Source organism: Tauraco erythrolophus, unplaced genomic scaffold, assembly GCF_009769465.1.
Source record: "Tauraco erythrolophus isolate bTauEry1 unplaced genomic scaffold, bTauEry1.pri scaffold_47_arrow_ctg1, whole genome shotgun sequence".
NCBI classification, from domain to species: Eukaryota; Metazoa; Chordata; class Aves; order Musophagiformes; family Musophagidae; genus Tauraco; species Tauraco erythrolophus.
In genome coordinates this window covers 627,511-645,205 of record NW_028238616.1, presented here as the reverse complement: position 1 = coordinate 645,205, position 17,695 = coordinate 627,511, and the positions used below count along the sequence as shown (strand labels likewise).

At 45.5% G+C, this 17,695-nt stretch overlaps 1 long non-coding RNA gene and 1 other non-coding gene across 2 annotated transcripts; both read left to right on the top strand.

Annotated features, from left to right (window-relative positions):
* The first annotated feature begins 4,818 nt into the window (after positions 1-4,818).
* LOC147525968 (uncharacterized) lies at positions 4,819-17,393 on the top strand. The gene is made up of 2 exons (XR_015222985.1): positions 4,819-4,857; positions 17,030-17,393. It is a non-coding gene; the product is annotated as an uncharacterized LOC147525968 (long non-coding RNA).
* On the top strand, positions 5,277-5,361 carry LOC147525969 (small nucleolar RNA SNORD45). Its single transcript, XR_015222990.1, has one exon. It is a non-coding gene; the product is annotated as a small nucleolar RNA SNORD45 (small nucleolar RNA).
* Positions 17,394-17,695: the final 302 nt, after the last annotated feature.

Genomic DNA, 17,695 nt, shown 5'->3' with positions numbered 1-17,695 from the left:
GATGACTTCAGCTGAGATACCACCAGCACTGGCACATGTTGTATCAATGGAGGCGTGACACAGCCTGCAGCAATTAGCTTTTTTTTAAAGAAAAAAACAACCAGCAATACACGCTCCTGTTTACTCATGTTTAGCCCATAATCTCCAGATCCTTTTCTGTGGTATACTGCCAAGAAATTATTCCATGTCATAATTCTCCTAGCACATATTATGCTACAGTTTTTTATTCAGCAAGGATGATTTATTTATAGTCAGGAAAACCAGTTGTCTTTATCTTTTCACCTCTTTCTGACATTAATAATGACTAGATAAAACATATCAAAATAGATATCAAGAAATGCATGTGGCCCATAATATGCAATGTTAGTTATAACAGCTGTCATTACTAAGGTTCTAGAAACTGAAATTTCTCTTACTACTGACTTTGAAATGAAAAGTATTCTCACTGGTCAAGAATCTTTCTCTAAGAACAGAAAGCTGCTGGTTTGGACTCTAAAGGTTCTCAGCACTAATCACACTGCGGAGAGTGAGGAAATGAATGAGGAAGTGAACTTTGCTATGATGGGGCTTCTTCCAGGCACGTTCCACGTGTTTCTAGAGAAAGAGGGTGGGAGGGTTACAGGTTGACTTCAAAGTCGAGACCGATTTTACAGGATCTCACTGACTTACATTTTCCATTACACTGACCCATCACGAATGCGTGGCTAGCTAGACTTTCTTAATTGTTCAAATTAATCAGATTTAGTATTACATTTTTGGTGGTTTTCTACTCCCCTTCATCCCCAAAAGAAACAGGAAAGGCTTTTCTCTTCATAATTATTGCATCCACACCTCTTGACCACGCTTCTCTATATTATTGCCCGATTCCACATGGTATATGCTTTTGGCCATATGCCTCATGCACAGAAACTTTGTTTTCCACCTGTTTTCTTCCACATATTTGATATTTCCCAGTATGACACGATTCTGCTACTGTGTTTACTGGTAACATTCTCACATGTCCACGCGTTGCTCTGGGTTTCTGTCTGTCTCCAAATCCAGGCTACTATGATTGTAATTTGTAAATTAGTTCCTCATATTCAGAAAACTTCCCTCCTTTAATTCTGTGTGGGTTTTTGTGCATCTCTGACCTTGCTGCCAGCAAGCCAGATAGAAGAGAGAAGATACCTAGAGGAATATGCAAGAATACATGGTAAAAAAAAAAAAAAAAGAAAAAAATACTGTGTTCAAGAGAGTACTAGTTAAGTGCACTGTCAGCACAGGTCACCTCCTCCTCTCACCCACTGCTTTAAAACCTACTTTGTAAAACCTGCAGTACGTATTTTCTCCCCAGATAAAACATTCTCCCCACCCTTCGTCACTCACTGTGCCTGTTCGTTTCACGAGAACCTTACTGAGTTTTGGTGAGAGCCTCTGAGAGAGCAAGACTGTCTCTCCGTGTCTGGGACGGGATTTATGGCATTTAGCCCACTGTAGTTACTCACGTCGCATGGAAACGTTTCTGTTTTCTGGTTTTCTGCATATCCTCATCCACACTGTATCACTGCTGCCAAGGTTCACAAGCGTACAAAGATCTGTTAAAATATTTTAGAAAATGATCAGCTGACATTATTCCAATTTTTCTTTTCAGATTTATGAGAGAGCTGCTCAGGTTCAAAGGATGATCACAGCTCGTGAGTGTGCTGGCAAACACAAGGCGTAAGGAAACGCATCCGGCGTGTCTGGCCACGGCCGTAGGGTTCTGTGCTCTCAGGGAAGATGATTTTAGTGCGTTTCTTGGCACAGAAAGGTGTGGAAAAGCCTCCTTTCCTGCAAAATCTTTTTACTGTGTACATGGTTAAGCACTACTCTGTACTCCCCATCCATTCCCTTACTTCATTCCTTCTGACCAAGAAATGTGTTTTCTAAACATTCCTGAATTCCAAAGTGACTGGTTGTCATCTTTCCTCACTCACCCTTTCACTCATATCTTTGGCTTTTGGTGGGAGAAGAGGTAAAAACCCTCCCTGTAAAATTTATAGAATAAAAAAGTGAACCAAAATCTGATTTTTAAATATTTTTTGTTGTTTTTTGTGAAGGCATTCAGCATATAACAAGGAATTGGATTTTAGGTGTTTCTCTATTGTTTGCAAAGATACAGATTTCCTCCCACTGTTTTCGCACTGGAGTTTGGGTGGATATCAAATTAATAAATCTCAGGGAAATTTAAAAAAGTTATTCTGCTTCCTGAGGAACACCGTGTTGCAGCACATGGTCTCTTGGTCACCGCTTGTAAAATAAAAGCACTAACACTGTGGTTTTCTGGCCTTTAGAAACTTGCATCTTTTGAAAAATTGAAAATGAATACGTGCTGACTTCTGGACCTTTAAAAACACACATTCACACAAATTACAGCACAAATTGGTGTTATTTTTGTCATCCATGAGTCAGTATGAACAAAAACTAGTTTTTGCTTTCATAGGGCTCCTTTTCAGGGACTTAACCACCTTATTCACCTGAATCCAGCACAGACAAATTGTCATTCGATGCATTCATCTCTGTGCCTCGAAGAAACCTGCGACATTTATCAGGAAAATACTTGTTTTCTTGAGCCTTAGGCAAGACTTCTTGTTATGGATGAATGTTACGCCCAGCTCTTGAGAAATACAGGCATGTGGTTTCTATTATAGTGGGAAAAAAGAAGTATGATCATTCAATTTTAAACATGTTTTCATTTTAACTGATCCCACGTGAAGGAACCTGTAAGAAACTGCCTTATTTTCCGTTATAACGATGCTGTTCTAAACTTGGATATTCCCCCAAACACGAGGGGCAAGAAATGAGACCCTCACAACACGATGTTTTTTCACGGTAAGGCTAGATCATGAAAATGATTACTTCTGACAGCCAGTGCTGCATTCCAATAAAGAACTGTTTATAAGCGGAGAGGCGCCGTTGTTTTACTCGCTCTGCTTGTCACACCGTGTCATTAACTTGCGTTTCGGGCCGGCTGTGCAGTGTCTGAGGTTGTGCAGAGCACCCAGCAGCCCTTCCAGCTCCGTGCTGCTGCTGCCTGCTCCTGGGAGCCTGAAGGACTGGGAGCCTGAAGGATTGGGATGCTGAAGGATTGGGATGCTGAAGGACTGGGATGCTGAAGGACTGGGAGCCTGAAGGACTGGGAGCCTGAAGGATTGGGAGCCTGAAGGACTGGGAGCCTGAAGGATTGGGAGCCTGAAGGATTGGGATGCTGAAGGACTGGGAGCCTGAAGGATTGGGAGCCTGAAGGACTGGGATGCTGAAGGACTGGGAGCCTGAAGGATTGGGAGCCTGAAGGACTGGGAGCCTGAAGGACTGGGAGCCTGAAGGATTGGGAGCCTGAAGGACTGGGATGCTGAAGGACTGGGATGCTGAAGGACTGGGAGCCTGAAGGATTGGGAGCCTGAAGGATTGGGAGCCTGAAGGACTGGGATGCTGAAGGATTGGGAGCCTGAAGGATTGGGAGCCTGAAGGACTGGGATGCTGAAGGACTGGGATGCTGAAGGACTGGGAGCCTGAAGGACTGGGAGCCTGAAGGATTGGGATGCTGAAGGATTGGGATGCTGAAGGACTGGGAGCCTGAAGGACTGGGATGCTGAAGGACTGGGAGTCTGAAGGACTGGGATGCTGAAGGATTGGGATGCTGAAGGACTGGGAGCCTGAAGGACTGGGATGCTGAAGGACTGGGAGCCTGAAGGACTGGGAGCCTGAAGGACTGGGAGCCTGAAGGATTGGGAGCCTGAAGGACTGGGAGCCTGAAGGACTGGGAGCCTGAAGGACTGGGATGCTGAAGGACTGGGATGCTGAAGGATTGGGAGCCTGAAGGACTGGGATGCTGAAGGACTGGGATGCTGAAGGACTGGGATGCTGCCCATCAGCAACAGGGCAGCGGGCGCGGCCTCTCCCCGCTCCGCTTCCCGAGCGGGTCCGTGTTCCATCAGGATGACGGAAGCAGAGGCGTGTAGCTTCTCTGTAAGAATGACTGTCAGCATCACGTTTTGTTCAAATCCAGAATATTTAACCCAATTATTCCTTTCCATCAGTGTCTATACTTCATTTGCAGCAAGAACAGCTGAGAAGGAGGAATATTTGTGTGGGTTGTTTTTTTTTTCACCTTGGGCCGGCCCGTCCCCCAGCGCTGGCAGACCGCGGCTTCCCTGTGTTTTTGGGAAAGGGCTCGGCGCCGGGAGCGCTGTGCGCAGCGGCGGGATCCCCATCTCCGCGGCACGGACGCACCGGAGCGAGCCCGGGGCTGGGCCGTGACGACGGTGAGGGGCTGCTCGGCCCGTGGAAGGCCCGGGGGCGCGATCCCCGGGCAGGAGCAGCTGCTGGGGCGGGCGGGGCGGGGCGGGGCGGCCCGGGGCAGCGGCACAGCCGCGGCACACGGACTGCCGCCCGCGCACACGGAACGCGCTCCGTTCTCCTGTCTCCGTGCGGCCGCCCGGGGCTGCTGCCCGCGACACCCGCTGCTCCGCCGCCCCCACCGCGGCGGGACGGATCGTCCCGGTGCCGGGCGGGGTCCTTCGGGCCTGACCGCCCGGGGCGGCCCGGGCGCCGGGGCGGGGCAGGCGAAAGGCACGGACAGCTATAGCGGGGTCCTGCGCGGGCCGCTTCCCGCCCCGCCGCGTGACGGTCCTTCCGGCGCGGAGGGCGGCGGGTGCCGCGGCATGGCGGGGCGGGCCCTGGCGGGGCGGCCGGGCCGGGCGGCGGGAGGTGTCCGGGGGGCCCGGGCCCCTCGGCGGGGTCTCGGCCTCCGGCCGGCCGGGGCGCCCCGCGCGGTGCCGGCGGCGGAGCACGCGGCGCGCAGCGGCTGCGCTCGGGAGCGGACGGCGGTGGCGGCCGGTGAGTGCCCGCCCGATTCGCTCGGGGTAACGGCCCGCGGGCGCTCGCCGGGACTCGGGGCGGTTTGCTGAGCGCGGTACCGGCCTGTCCAGCCGGTGCCGGGTGTGTGCCGGTCCCGGGAAACAGGGCTCTGTCTCGGCCCGGCCCGTTCGCTGTGCCCATCGCCGCTGCAGGTGAAGCTTCTCCCCGCCTGCTCTGTCTCGTTCCCCTCCGCGTGCCGACTGCGGTGAGAAACACCACCCAACGGGCTCCCCCGCTCGCCAGCAGCGGCGTGACTGCCGGGGCGATGTGCCTCTGGTCCCGTCCCAAGGCAGACATACCGCGGTGGGGCTCCCAGTAAAGCAGGTCGTGTCCTGGCGCGGGCAGGCAGCGCGTTGCGTGTGGGACCCGCGGGTGGGACGGCCGGAGGCTGTGCCTCGGGTCGGTGATGAGTGTTGGCATGTATTATCTGATCTGAAGGTGATGTCTGACACCACTTCAGCTCTAGAATTACTCTGAGACCCAGGAAACTCCGTGTCTTTGGACTGCGACCTCTGAGCTTTTCCAGTCTGTGGAATCAAATAGCTGCACAGGGTCTAACCCATGTGTTCAGATTTCCTTTTTAAGGAGAAAAAGCTCTTGTTACCAGCAGAACTGCTGGCAGCTGAGCAGAAAATTCATCTACACAAAGCAGATAAACAGACACTTCCTTATTGCAGTGCGGGGCGCACGGGGATAGCTGCGTCCAAGCGTGTCCACCCCAGCATCAAAATCCGTAGGCTTTTACATGCTTACTTTGTTGAATCATCGTTACAGAAGTTCTTTTACATAAAATTGCATGTTATTATCGCTCTTAATTTTGACCTTCAAAGTGATGGATTTTACTGGCTGTATTACCTTATCAATATTCTTATTCTATAACAATCATTTTACTAATAGGAATCCTTGATATTCAAATCAAGATGGGAAGGGGCAAGGGGGTTTCCAGGCAGCACAGCGGGTGTTCATGATGGTTCCCTTAACTTCTTAAAACACAAAAAGATGCAGTAGCTGGGGGATGAGGTATCCGTGGTTCCTTGGTTTAAAACAATACATGGAAAGATCCAGTAATTTCCTAGCGAGGTCTCTGTAGTTACTCATTAAATTGAGCAATCCTACCCTCTACCTCTTTGAGGTGGTTTGTAATTGTATGTTCAAATCCTTGAATCCCTGTCTGGTCACATCTGCCGGCACCCTGGGGTGTATTAGAAGGGGTGTGGTTAGTAGGTGGAGAGAGGTTCTCCTCCCCCTCTACTCTGCCCCGGCGAGGCCGCATCTGGAATATTGTGTCCAGTTCTGGGCGCCTCAGTTCAAGAAGGACAAGGAACTGCTGGAGAGAGTCCAGCGCAGGGCCACAAAGGTGATGAAGGGAGTGGAGCATCTCCCTTCTGAGGAAAGGCTGAGGGAGCTGGGGCTCTTTAGCTTGGAGAAGAGGACACTGAGGGGGGACCTCATTCATGTTTATAAATATGGAAAGGGTGACTCATGAGGATGGAGCCAGGCTCTTCTCAGTGGCATCCAATGATAGGACAAGGGGAAATGGATCTAAACTGGAACATAGGAGGTTCCGCTTAAACATGAGGAAGAACTTCTTCCCAGTAAGGGTAACAGAACACTGGAACAGGCTGCCCAGAGAGGTTGTGGAGTCTCCTTCTCTGGAGATGTTCCAAACCCGCCTGGACGCGTTCTTGTGTGATCTGATCTAGGTGGTCCTGCTCCGGCAGGGGGATTGGACTAGATGATCCTTTGAGGTCCCTTACAATCCCTGACATCCTGTGATTGTGATATCCATTCCCTGTTTCTATATATTGCCAAAGGGGTCAATAACGATTCCAGTGCCCAACTAATTTTTACCCCTGATGAAGGTTCATACCATTCTTCATTTATTTCTGACCTTTTTGTTTGTTCTAATTTCAAATTTTCTAAAGTTCCTTTGAAAGGAGCCTTTTTCCAAATTGGACATAATGTTGTCATGCCTAAAGTTATTTGTTTTACTTTGCCATCCAGAGGTGAATGTGTCATCCAGGTTCCATCACTCATTGCCCAAACCAAGTGTCCTGGACTTTGAAGTTTTTTTATAACTAAATATTGTTCCTCTTTTAGGAGTATAGGTTTTGGTCAATACGAGGCTATTTTTAAGGCCTCGACAAAGATATCCATGTTTTAGAGCAGCAGCTAGAGGGGGAATATCCTGGATTATTCTGTCACCAGTACTGCAATTCTATATCTTTTCACATTTCCACCATGATACTGGATTTTCCTTTTCTCGTTTTGAGCTTCCTTTATCCTGTACCGATGGCCAAGTTGCAAAAATTGATCCGTCCCAAGTAAAACACCAAGTAGCCTTTGCCGTGTGCTGGAATTGTGATAAAATGGTCATTGACCAAACAGAGTCCCAACTTGTCACCTGATTCGATGTTTGATTAGTCTTATCACATTTCCATTCCATGATCATTTGGCTTGTATTTTTCTTTGTTGGCTGATCATAAGAACCATCCAACATTCCAAAACCTTCCTATCTTAGTAAAAACATGATTTAATAGTTTCTCACAATCAACTCGATCTCCTGGAGATTTTCATTGTTTTCTATTAATCTCCACTTTTTCTTGCCATTTAATAACTGTTTTTTGTTCACATTGTGTAGTTTCATTTTTATGTTCCAATTTAGTCAAATTCATGGTTAGAATTCCCCGTGGAATTGATTCACCTGCTGCTCTTGGTGTGTGGTTAAACAAGCAGTGATTTGTGATACGTTTTGTAATTTGGCAAATTCCTTGATTTATTCTAATGTTATATTTTCTTCTTGAGTTTTTCTTGGGAGGTATATTTATTGTTCTGCCTCTATTTCTTTTATTTCTTATTTTTTCTCCTTCGAGACCTGTGTGGGGACCTGGGTTTTCATTGTAGAGATTTTGTAGTCTGATTTCTCATAACCTGGCCAATGACGAAATTGACTTTCATCTTTCAAAGTATCGTTAATCACTTGCACTTTGTCAACATGAAAATCTGGAATTTGAGTAAGATTACAATTCAATTTGAATGGATTTTCATATTTCACTGATTTTTTTTTTTTGTTGTTCAATTTTCATCTTGAACCAGGCTCCCACTAACATTAATCTCCACCACAGTATCCATTTTCCGAAAATTTCAGAATGATGCACAAAATGAAACATATTTCAAAGTCAATTTTGAAGTCTCAGGATCCCTATTCAGAATTCCCCATGGCAGTGGGGCTTTCTTTACCCTTGTGTCATGTATCCAGGCATCCGATTCAGCAATCTCGATGGCGGTGAAAGCAGTCAGCAATACTTGAAAAGGTCTCTTCCGGCGTTCCTGGAGAGGTTGAGAAGTCCACGTCTTCACGTAGACATGATCTCCTGGTAGGAAGTCGTGCACTGGATTCTCCCAAGACAGAGGAGAAGCGTACAGCCGCATCCCGAAGCGCAGTTAGAGTTTTCCCAAAGAAAGCAGATAGTTCTGGACATCTTGTTTTCCTTTCAGATGCATATTCAGATTTGGCTCAGGAGACTCCTAAGGCTTTCCATGCAATAACTCATATGGACTGACCAATGTTCCACCTTGTGGTTGAACTCGAATTCGTAAAAGGGCTGGTGGCAGTGCCTGAGGCCATTTCAAATTAGTTTCCTGACTTATTTTACTAATTTGTCTTTCCAACATTTGATTCATTCTTTGTACCTTCCTGCTGGATTGTGGTCTCCAAGGTGTGTGTAAATCCCATGTGATTCCCAGAATTTTACTAACACCTTGTACTATTTCTGCCGTGAAATGTGAACCTCTATCCGAGGAAATTCCAGTGGGTACCCCAAATCTCGGGATAATTTCTTGCAGTAGCCACTGAATGACTTCCTTTGCTTGATTGGTTTGGCAGGGAAAAGCTTCCATCCGTCCTGGAAAAGTGTCAGCCCCTGCCAGAATGTATCGATACCCAGGTTGCTGGGGTAGTTCTGAAAAATCTACTTGCCAGTAATCTCCTGGTTCCATTCCTGATTTCAGTGTTCCCATTTGAACTTTATAGCTGGATTGTTTTTCAAACATATCCCACATTTTACAGTTGTCATTTTAGCTCTTTCTAGCATTTTTATTGAGACTGTGTCTCCTTAGGAGAGCTACCAACGCCTCTGCTCCCCAGTGACATTCCTTATATTTTGTTTGTGTTCTTTCCTTTGTTACAAGTGGTGGGATTACTACTTGACCCGTTACTGTCACCCACCATCCTGCCAAATTTTTCTTTGCATTTAGTAACTTTCCTAATTTTTCATCATCTTCTGAGTATTTAGGTGTATCTCTTGGTAATGTAATGGTTTTAGTAAGAATTAATGCCATTTGTAAAGCATTTCTTTTTACAATTTCCCTTGCAGTTCTATCTGCCAAATTATTTCCTATAATTGTTTTGGTATTTCCTGACTGGTACTTTACAGTGCGTGATGGCTGCCTTAGTCGGTGTCTGGACTGCTTGCATTAATTCTAAGATTTCTTCCTTATATTTGATGTTTGTTCCTCGAGAGGTTGGTAATCCTCTTTCCATAGGATTCCATGGACATGTACTGTATCAAAGGCATATTTCAAATCAGTCCAAATATTCACTTCCTTTTTCTTGCTTAGCTCTAATGCTCTGGTCAAGGCAATCAGCTCTGCCTTTTGAGCTGAAGTTGTGCAAGGTAAAGAATTTGGTTTTATAACAGAATTTTCAGTTGTCGCCACATATCCTGCGTAGCAAATTCCATTTTCCACAAAGCTGCTGCCATCTGTGCACAGCTCCCAATGAGGATTTTCCAGCAGTGCGTCCCTTAAGTCCTCTCAGCTGGAACACACGTGGTCGATAGTCGCCAGACAGTCATGTTCTGTTTGTCCTTCTTCCTGTGCAGAACTTAAAAAGACTGCAGGGTCGATCAGGTTAGTTGTTTTCAAAATTACATCGTCCTGCTCTGTCAGGACTACTTGGTGTTTCATCATTTTATCAGGGGATAGCCAATGGCCCCTTTTGTTCTAGCACAGTCATTGCCATCTGTGGCACATACACCGTTCTGGTTCTTCCCACAGTCAGTTTCCAGCCTCTGGCACGAGCATCACTGTCGCAGCGACTGCTCGGGGGCGAGTAGGGCACCCCCTGCTTATGGCGTCCAGTGGTTTGGAGAAATATCCAACTGGTCTTTTCCAGCTCCCCATATTCTGGGTCAACACTTCAAGGGCAGGATGTTGCCTTTCGTGAACAAACAACTTCAAATCTTTGGTTTGGTCTGGGAGTCCCAGTGCTGGTGCCATCATCACGGCCCATTTTAAGTCCCGAAAGGCCCTTTGCTGTTCCGGGCCCCGTACAAACGGTATCACCTTCAGGGCCTCAGACAGTGGTTTAACTGTCAGACCGTAATTCCTGATCCAGAGCTGGCACCACCCAGCCATTCCCAAGAAGGCTCTCGGTCCATGAACATTCCTTGGCTCAGAGACGCCACAGATGCTTCTTTACAGTCTGTTTCCAGCTGGCGTTGTCCTTTGGGGATTTCAAGGCCTGGATATATCGCAGTCTGGTTTGCTGTCTGAGCTTTAGACACTTTATACCCATTTAATCCAAGAAAATTTAAAAGGTCTGTTGTTGCCTTTATACAGGTTGGTCTTTCTTTGGTAGCAATCAGGATGTTGTCCCCATAGTGCAGAAGCAGGTGTCCAGGTTTAGGGTCTGTGTCATTTTGTTTCCATTGCTCAAGTTCCTTTGCCAGTTGGTTCCCAGAAATTGTTGAACTATTCTTGAATCCTTGTGGTAGTCTCGTCCATGTTAACAGCATTTTTCTTCCAGTCAGTGAATTTTCCCATTCAAAACCAAACAATTTCCGACTTTCCTTTTCCAAGGATATACAAAAAAAGCATCTTTTATCTGAAGCACTGTAAACCACTGATCATTTTCTCTCAGTGCTGTTAAAAGTGTTTATGGATTTGCAGCTACAGGATGTGTCTTTAACTCTCTGATTTATGGCCTTAAGTCCTGAACCAATCTCTATTCTCCTGAGAGTTTCCTTACTGGTCAAATTGGAGTATCATAGTCTAATTCACGTGTTTGTGTGGTTTTTTTTTTTTAAGAGCCCTATACTTTACAAATTTATTAATTAATTTCTGAACTCCTTGTCTGATCTCAGGTTTAATCAGATACTGTTTGATTCTTACTGGCTTTGCCTGTTTTGTTTTTCTTTTTTTTTTCAATTTTATTCTCACAGGCTGCACTGTCTTTGATTTACCAGGTATGTCTGTGTTCCAGACTATAGGTATGACAGCTTCATCTGTTTCTTGTGGTATTTGTCCTTTGATTTTTCTTTCTTGTATTACCAATATTTCCCCTGGTTTTGATTCTGGAATTTTTTAAAAGGATTTCTCCTTCAAAAGCTATTTGTGCATTTGGTTTGGATAACAAGTCTCAAATCAACAAATTGGACATTCTGGTATGTACAAAAATTCGTGTCTAATCACTTTATTTCCAAATTTTAAATCTAGGTGTTGAAGGAATGACCTATTTTTCTGTTTTCCAGTCACTTCAATCATATTAACCATTTTATTTCCCAATTTTCCTTTACAAGTGTTCAAAACTGAATATTTTGTTTCAGTATTTACTAAAAATTCAACTTTATCTTCCAGCTTAATTGTAACCAGAGACTCAGCTGGATTCCCCTCCAGTCCCCTTCATTCATCTAAAGTCATCGTCCTTGCAGCTTCTTGCTGACTTCTTTTCAATTTAGGGAAATCCTTTTAATTTTTGGAGTGTTCTTCTTATATCAGGAGCTGACTGCCCCATAAAAATCAGAGCCTGTTGTTGTTATGCCTCCATCTCCAATTTCAAGTCAATGTTTGTTTGTTTGTTTTTTTGCAGTCTCTTTCAATTTTTTTTTTTTTAAGAACACGGAGGGAGATTTATTCTTATCTTGTTTTACTTCACATATTTTAGGCCAATTTAAAGCTTTTGGCGTTGCATGTTTTATTCCATATAACACCCATTTTTGGTATCAAGTTAATTTCCGGTGTTCTGTTTCATTTGGGTCCCACTGAGGGTCTCCCAAAGGAAAATTCTGTTCCAAAGTTCCAGAAAGCATAGTAATCACAAGTACTGCCTCTGTCTGTGCTTTTCTGTTTTTTAACACCGTCTGCTTTTTAGTACTGTCTAATAAGTTATCCGATATTACCTATGAATCATTCCAAGAACTTTTGCTCTTGAACAATTCTACAAATCCTGATGCCATCTCACGACAAACTATTTAAAAGACAATTATCAAACAAAACACTTAAAAGAAACACCAAGCAGAATACCCAAAAGAAAAATATTAAGCAAAATGTTCTATAGGCAAATATTAACGAGAATATTCACAGAACAAATAGACAGAATGCACAATAAACAAATACCCAACAAAATACTCAAAAACACACAAACCAGGACAAACAAATCCCAAACCAAGCACTCCAAGGAGTGAGCAGCCCAAGTACCCAAAAGAGTCACCAAACAAAGACCGACCCAGCCACAGCTTTGCCTTTGACTCACGGGCAGGCGCCGGGGTGTCAAACGCAGCCCCGCGGGTGCCCCCCGCACCCAGCGCTGGCAGCTCTCGCTGCGCCTTACGGGCAGGCTGTGCCACCCCATCCTGAGAGAAGAGTTCCCTTTTCCGAGGGACGGTGCGAGGAGCTTTATGGGTCGAGGGTGTTGGTCCTCCCCGAGAATTCCTCGGCGCTGGCCGGAGTTCGATCGGCACCCAGTCCCTTCCAGTCTCACTCGCAAGGTCCTGTCTGGGTCGCCAGAACTGTCCGCAGCCGGGAACAAACTTCACCCAATTATAAACGGGCACTTCCCTGCTGCAGCGCGGGGGGCACGGGTCTGTCCGAGCGTGTCCCCCCAGCACCAAAATCCATGGCTTTTTACATGCTTAATTTGTTGAATCACCATTGCAGAAGTTCTTTTACATAAAATTGCATTTTATTCTCACTCTTAATTTTGACCTTTGAAACGATGGGTTTTGCTACTATATCACCTTATCAATATTCCGATCCTTTAATAATCATTGGTTAATTCTACTTAATTTTACTGATTAGAATCTTCAATATTCAAATCATAGATGGGAAGGGGCAAGGGGGTTTCCAGGCAGCATAACTGGTGTCTGTGACTGTTTCTTTAACTTCTTAGAACAAAACACAGGAAAATGCAGTAGCTGGGTGAGGAGGTATCCGGGGTTCCTTGGTTTAAAACAATACATGGAAAGATCCAGTAATTTCCCAGTGAGGTCTCTGGAGTTACTCATGAAACTGAACAATCCGAACTTACACATTTACTGTTCAGTTTTCTATCTAACTTTCTACTTGATTATTTTGTCAAAGTTTTGTAACACTATGAGGATACATTTTCTGTTGGGTTGTACGTTCCTTTTTGCATTTGCAGATGGCATTTCCTGGAAGGGTCAGATTTGTTGTGCGTTTTCACATACTCCTTAAAATGCTGTACGTGGCAACGAATTTTCCTGTACAGCCGTTCACAAACCTCCTGGTAGTATCACAGGTGCCTTGCAATGTTCTTGGACGGGCACATCTGTGTTGTGTTTGGGCTTTTGGTTTTGTGGGGCTTTTGGGGGGGTGAGGTGGTGGTTTGTGTCAGGAGATGGTGGTTATGAGGAGGCTTCAGCTGTTTCCCGCAGTGCGTAGTTTCCTGGTGACCCTCTGAAATGTGGCCAGAAGCACCTCAGATGTTATTTCCCAGGGAAGACAGAGGCATTTGTCAATGCCTGTCTTACACGGCACATGGTAAGTGAGCCTGGTGGTAGATGTGTGTGGAATTGCCAGGAACATTAATGATCCATTTGGTCCGTAAGCCTTGAGGTGGGAGGAACATACAGGATCAAACCACAGGCTGGATGTGGAATTGTCCCAACGGCCGTATCCAGCCGCAGAAAGCAGTTGGAGTGCTCTGTGGGCTTTGTCTAAAGAAAACAGCAGTGCTCTGCATGATCTTCTAGGATCTTTTTCCAGACTTTGTGCTAGTGTGATATCTTAGTTAAACATTACCATTCTATAATTACTTTGTGTATCTGGAACTTCCATACAAAAGCAACATTAATCTGACGGAAAAGTGAAACTCCTTTGAAACTAAAAGAAGAGATGTGTGCTGATTTTGCATCACGTGCAGAACTGGATTCCTGCTTTGAGATCTTCCTGCATTTACTCTGCTGAACTATTCTTAGTTTTTCAGTACAAGCTTATTTCTGCAGTTTTGAGTCTCTCGTGGCGCAGGATTGCTGGCTGTAACAGACCAGTTGTGTGAAATAAATGTGGACTTGCTGGGTTGGTGGCTTTGTGAACATCAGGTCCCTTCTGGAGGACTCAACAGGTGGCCAGAGGAGGTGTTAGATGGTTGCTTTTGTTGTTCAGAGCTCAATAGAGTTCAGAGCTCTTTTTCTAAATTCGAAGAATCTGTGGAAAATGTCATGACTCTTACGCTTTGTAAACTGGTGTTTGTTTGGCTCTTTGTTTTGTCACCAACACTTGTCACCCAGTCTTCAGCTGCTTCTGGTTTGAGGCCTCACCGCAGGAAAGTGTATGCGTTGAAGTGTGTCCTGCCGACCACTTGAACCAGTAGCCTGTTAAGTAAGGGCCTGAATGGTTTTTGTCTTAGAGAATTACCTCTTCCTTAGGATTTGTAGAAAAAATTGCCATTTTACTGGGTGTCAATCCCAGGTATGATAGTGTTCCATGTCACAGTAGGAAATTGGGTAACCTGGAATAAACTCCACTGACAAATGGATAATCAACCAACAGATTCTTTTTTCCCCCCAAAAAATTAAAAAATTACTCATGAAAAAAGTGCTGTGGATTTTTAGCCTTTCCCATAGAAGGTGAAGGCTCTTTCAAAATTACATTCTTGCATTTTTGTTTCTTGAAGTGAAGTTGCCCCAAAAGAGACTGCATCCACTAACTTCCCTTTCTTTTACCCCGAGAAACCTCTTGGAGTGTTGTTTCTCTCCAGCAGTGTGACAGCAGCACTGCTGCCGGCCTGCCCACCGGAGAAATCCTCCCGTTGCACTTGCCTAGATGAAGAGGAAGGAGGTTTTGGGATAACAGTAGGAAGAAGGCTGGTGGTACGACCTTCCCTGTGGTTGGGAGCGTGTTGGGTTTGTTTAGCTGGTCTGTTTGGTTTCAAATGGAAATACCTGAGACTGTCCAAGGAAAGTGGCAGATGATGACCATGCCTGTCAAGGGCGCTGGTCAGATGAAGTTCAGAGTGTTGAGACCTCAGTGCAGCTCCTGCAGAACGCCTGGCTGATGTCAGGGGAAGTTGTGGCTGTTGGAGCCTTTTCCTTTCTCCAAGGTGTGTTGACAACTGATGCAGCTTCTGTTTCTTTGTAAGCTGGTGTGTTCTTTGCAGTGGTGGGGTAGGAGAGGTCTTTATTCTGCTCTGTCATTTGGAGAGTGTTTTGGGGATATTAAAAAGGAAAGATTTTTTAATTTCTAAGGAGCTCACGGAAGGACCTTTTTCCTTCAGAATGTCCCGAGAAAAGCTTAACACTTGAAGTCCCAGTGCTTTTCTGGTGTTGGGATTGAACTTGAGCTATTTCTATCTTACTAGAAGAGCAAGCTTGCAGAGGAGTTCTGTACCTAATGCAGTCACCCCTGGGGGTTTGCATGTTGTATGAGCAGACACTTTGTGTTATTTTCACCTGTTGTATCTACTGTGGGAGTGGGCACGGCCACAGAAACTTTGGTGCTTTGCTTTGTTCCTGCAGAAGGTCATTCCTAACAAATCCTGTTAGGGTTGGGGTTTTTTTAGTTACTTTTGGATTGTAGTCTTTTGATTTGAGATTGTGGTTGTATTTCAGGTTTTGAACCACTTGACTATCAAGACTTCTGTATTCTTTTTCTTAAGTTATCAAGAACTAGTTGCTTAGAACTTGACTTAGTAGTTGTGCTTATTAGCAGGCTCTTCCTTCTGTACCTGGTTTTAAGGAACTGCAGAAAGGAGCAGAGGATGACATGGCAGTGGATGCATCTTCTGGGCCTTCAGGCTTCCCTGAAAACACACACTGTTCCTCAAGAGGCTGAGTCTGTACCTTCATTTGCACACCTGCCAGTGGGGAACGTTCCCCTTCCTGGGTGTGCCCGTCTGCACCCCTAAGGTCTGCCTTGCTGCTCCGAAGTGTGCTGGGTTTAATTGTTCTTTGTTACATGCTTATTTATTTTGCTTCTCTGCTAATGGTGTCCTCTTGGTTCTGGGAAGAAGCATGTAAACATGTACATCTGTGGGCTTGCACCTGACCTGTGCTGTGCTTGCCGAGCCGTAGAGGAGCAGGATTTGTTCCGACAGTGCAGTTCTCACCTTCAAGGCTGCGAGCAGTGGTTGGGGCTCCTGCGTGGGGGTCCCACGTGGTAATTCCCCTCGGCTTGCCGCAACATGCAGCCTTTGCGACAGGATCCGGACGTGGCACTTACACAAACAGGGTGTACCCTGTACCAGACCCAAGGGTAACTTTAGATGGGATTTTGTAGAATGACTAATCCTGTCCGCTGACAGGGTGCTCATGTCATGGGACTGTAAATGGCCTCTTGCAGTTACATGATGGCAGATGCTTCTGGGGAAAGTTCATGCAGTGAAGGAGTACCTGGATACCAGCTAACTGCTGCTCTTTGATTTTTTTTTCTTTTTTTTTTTCTTTCAATTTTGTGGCACACTAGGTTGCCGCTCCCCTCTTTAGACTTTACAGCAAAGCTCTGTATTCAGAGACCATTAAAGAGCATTAAACTGTTGCTGAATAGGGAATTTATGGAAGAGGCACTTGGAGGTGATCAAACGCACCTTTTTCCAGTCTGTTATCTTTGCTTCTGCTGTCTAATGCCACTACATGTTGCTGAGGACACGAGTGCTTCCTGTGAATCCGGAGTTGGAAGCTGTCTTAGCAGCAAACAATCCACAGCCATCTCCGAGTAACTCAGTGCTGTAACTGCGTGCCACAGGAATTGCTCAGACACGTGTGGGCAGAGGAGACAACAGTTTATTCAGTTGCAGCATCGTCTTTAGCCATGGAGGTTTGCAGTTCTCTTGCTGACATAGAAAAGCTCCATCTGGTGCAAGTGAGAGCTGCGTGGCTTTTGGAAATAAACACAAACTTTTTTTTTTTCCCAGGTGGTTCCCTTCGCACCTGATTTGGAATTGCTGGACTATTTTAGGACAAGAACGATCAATCCTGTCTTGTTTGCCAGAGGATGTCCTTCAAGAGTAAATGTACAGTCCCTTAAACAAGATTTCACTGATATTCTGAATAAAGCATATCTTGTGTGTGTGTGTGCGTGTATATACACACACAGTGAAACTTGCTGACACATTAAGTGCTCAAGAGAAAGTCTCTACAGGACAGTGACCTGTTATAATATTGATCCTGAATTTGCTGGGTTGAAATCCTGCTGTCCTGGCTTCTGAGACAATTACATGTGATAAAGTATGGGCAATTAAGAATAAAACTAGCTGTGGGAAACACTTGTTTTCTGAAGGATGGAGTCCTCTTTGTCTTCACGTAAGCCCTAAAATTGCTTCTTACTTTACATCCCGCGCACTCTGGTTGAGACTGGGCAATATTCCAGTTCCAATACACAGTGGAAGATAACTGCAGCGGGGAAGAGGTTTTTAACAATCTCTACACTTATGCTTAAGGAAGGTCTAAAGTTGTTCCAAACACAGTTTTAAAGCAGGTGGGTTAGTTTTGTCCAGCCTGCTTATGTTAGTGGTGAGATAGACCTGGATACAATGCATTTTGGTGAGTCTTTTATGGTAGGGAATTCCAAAGAGAGTGTG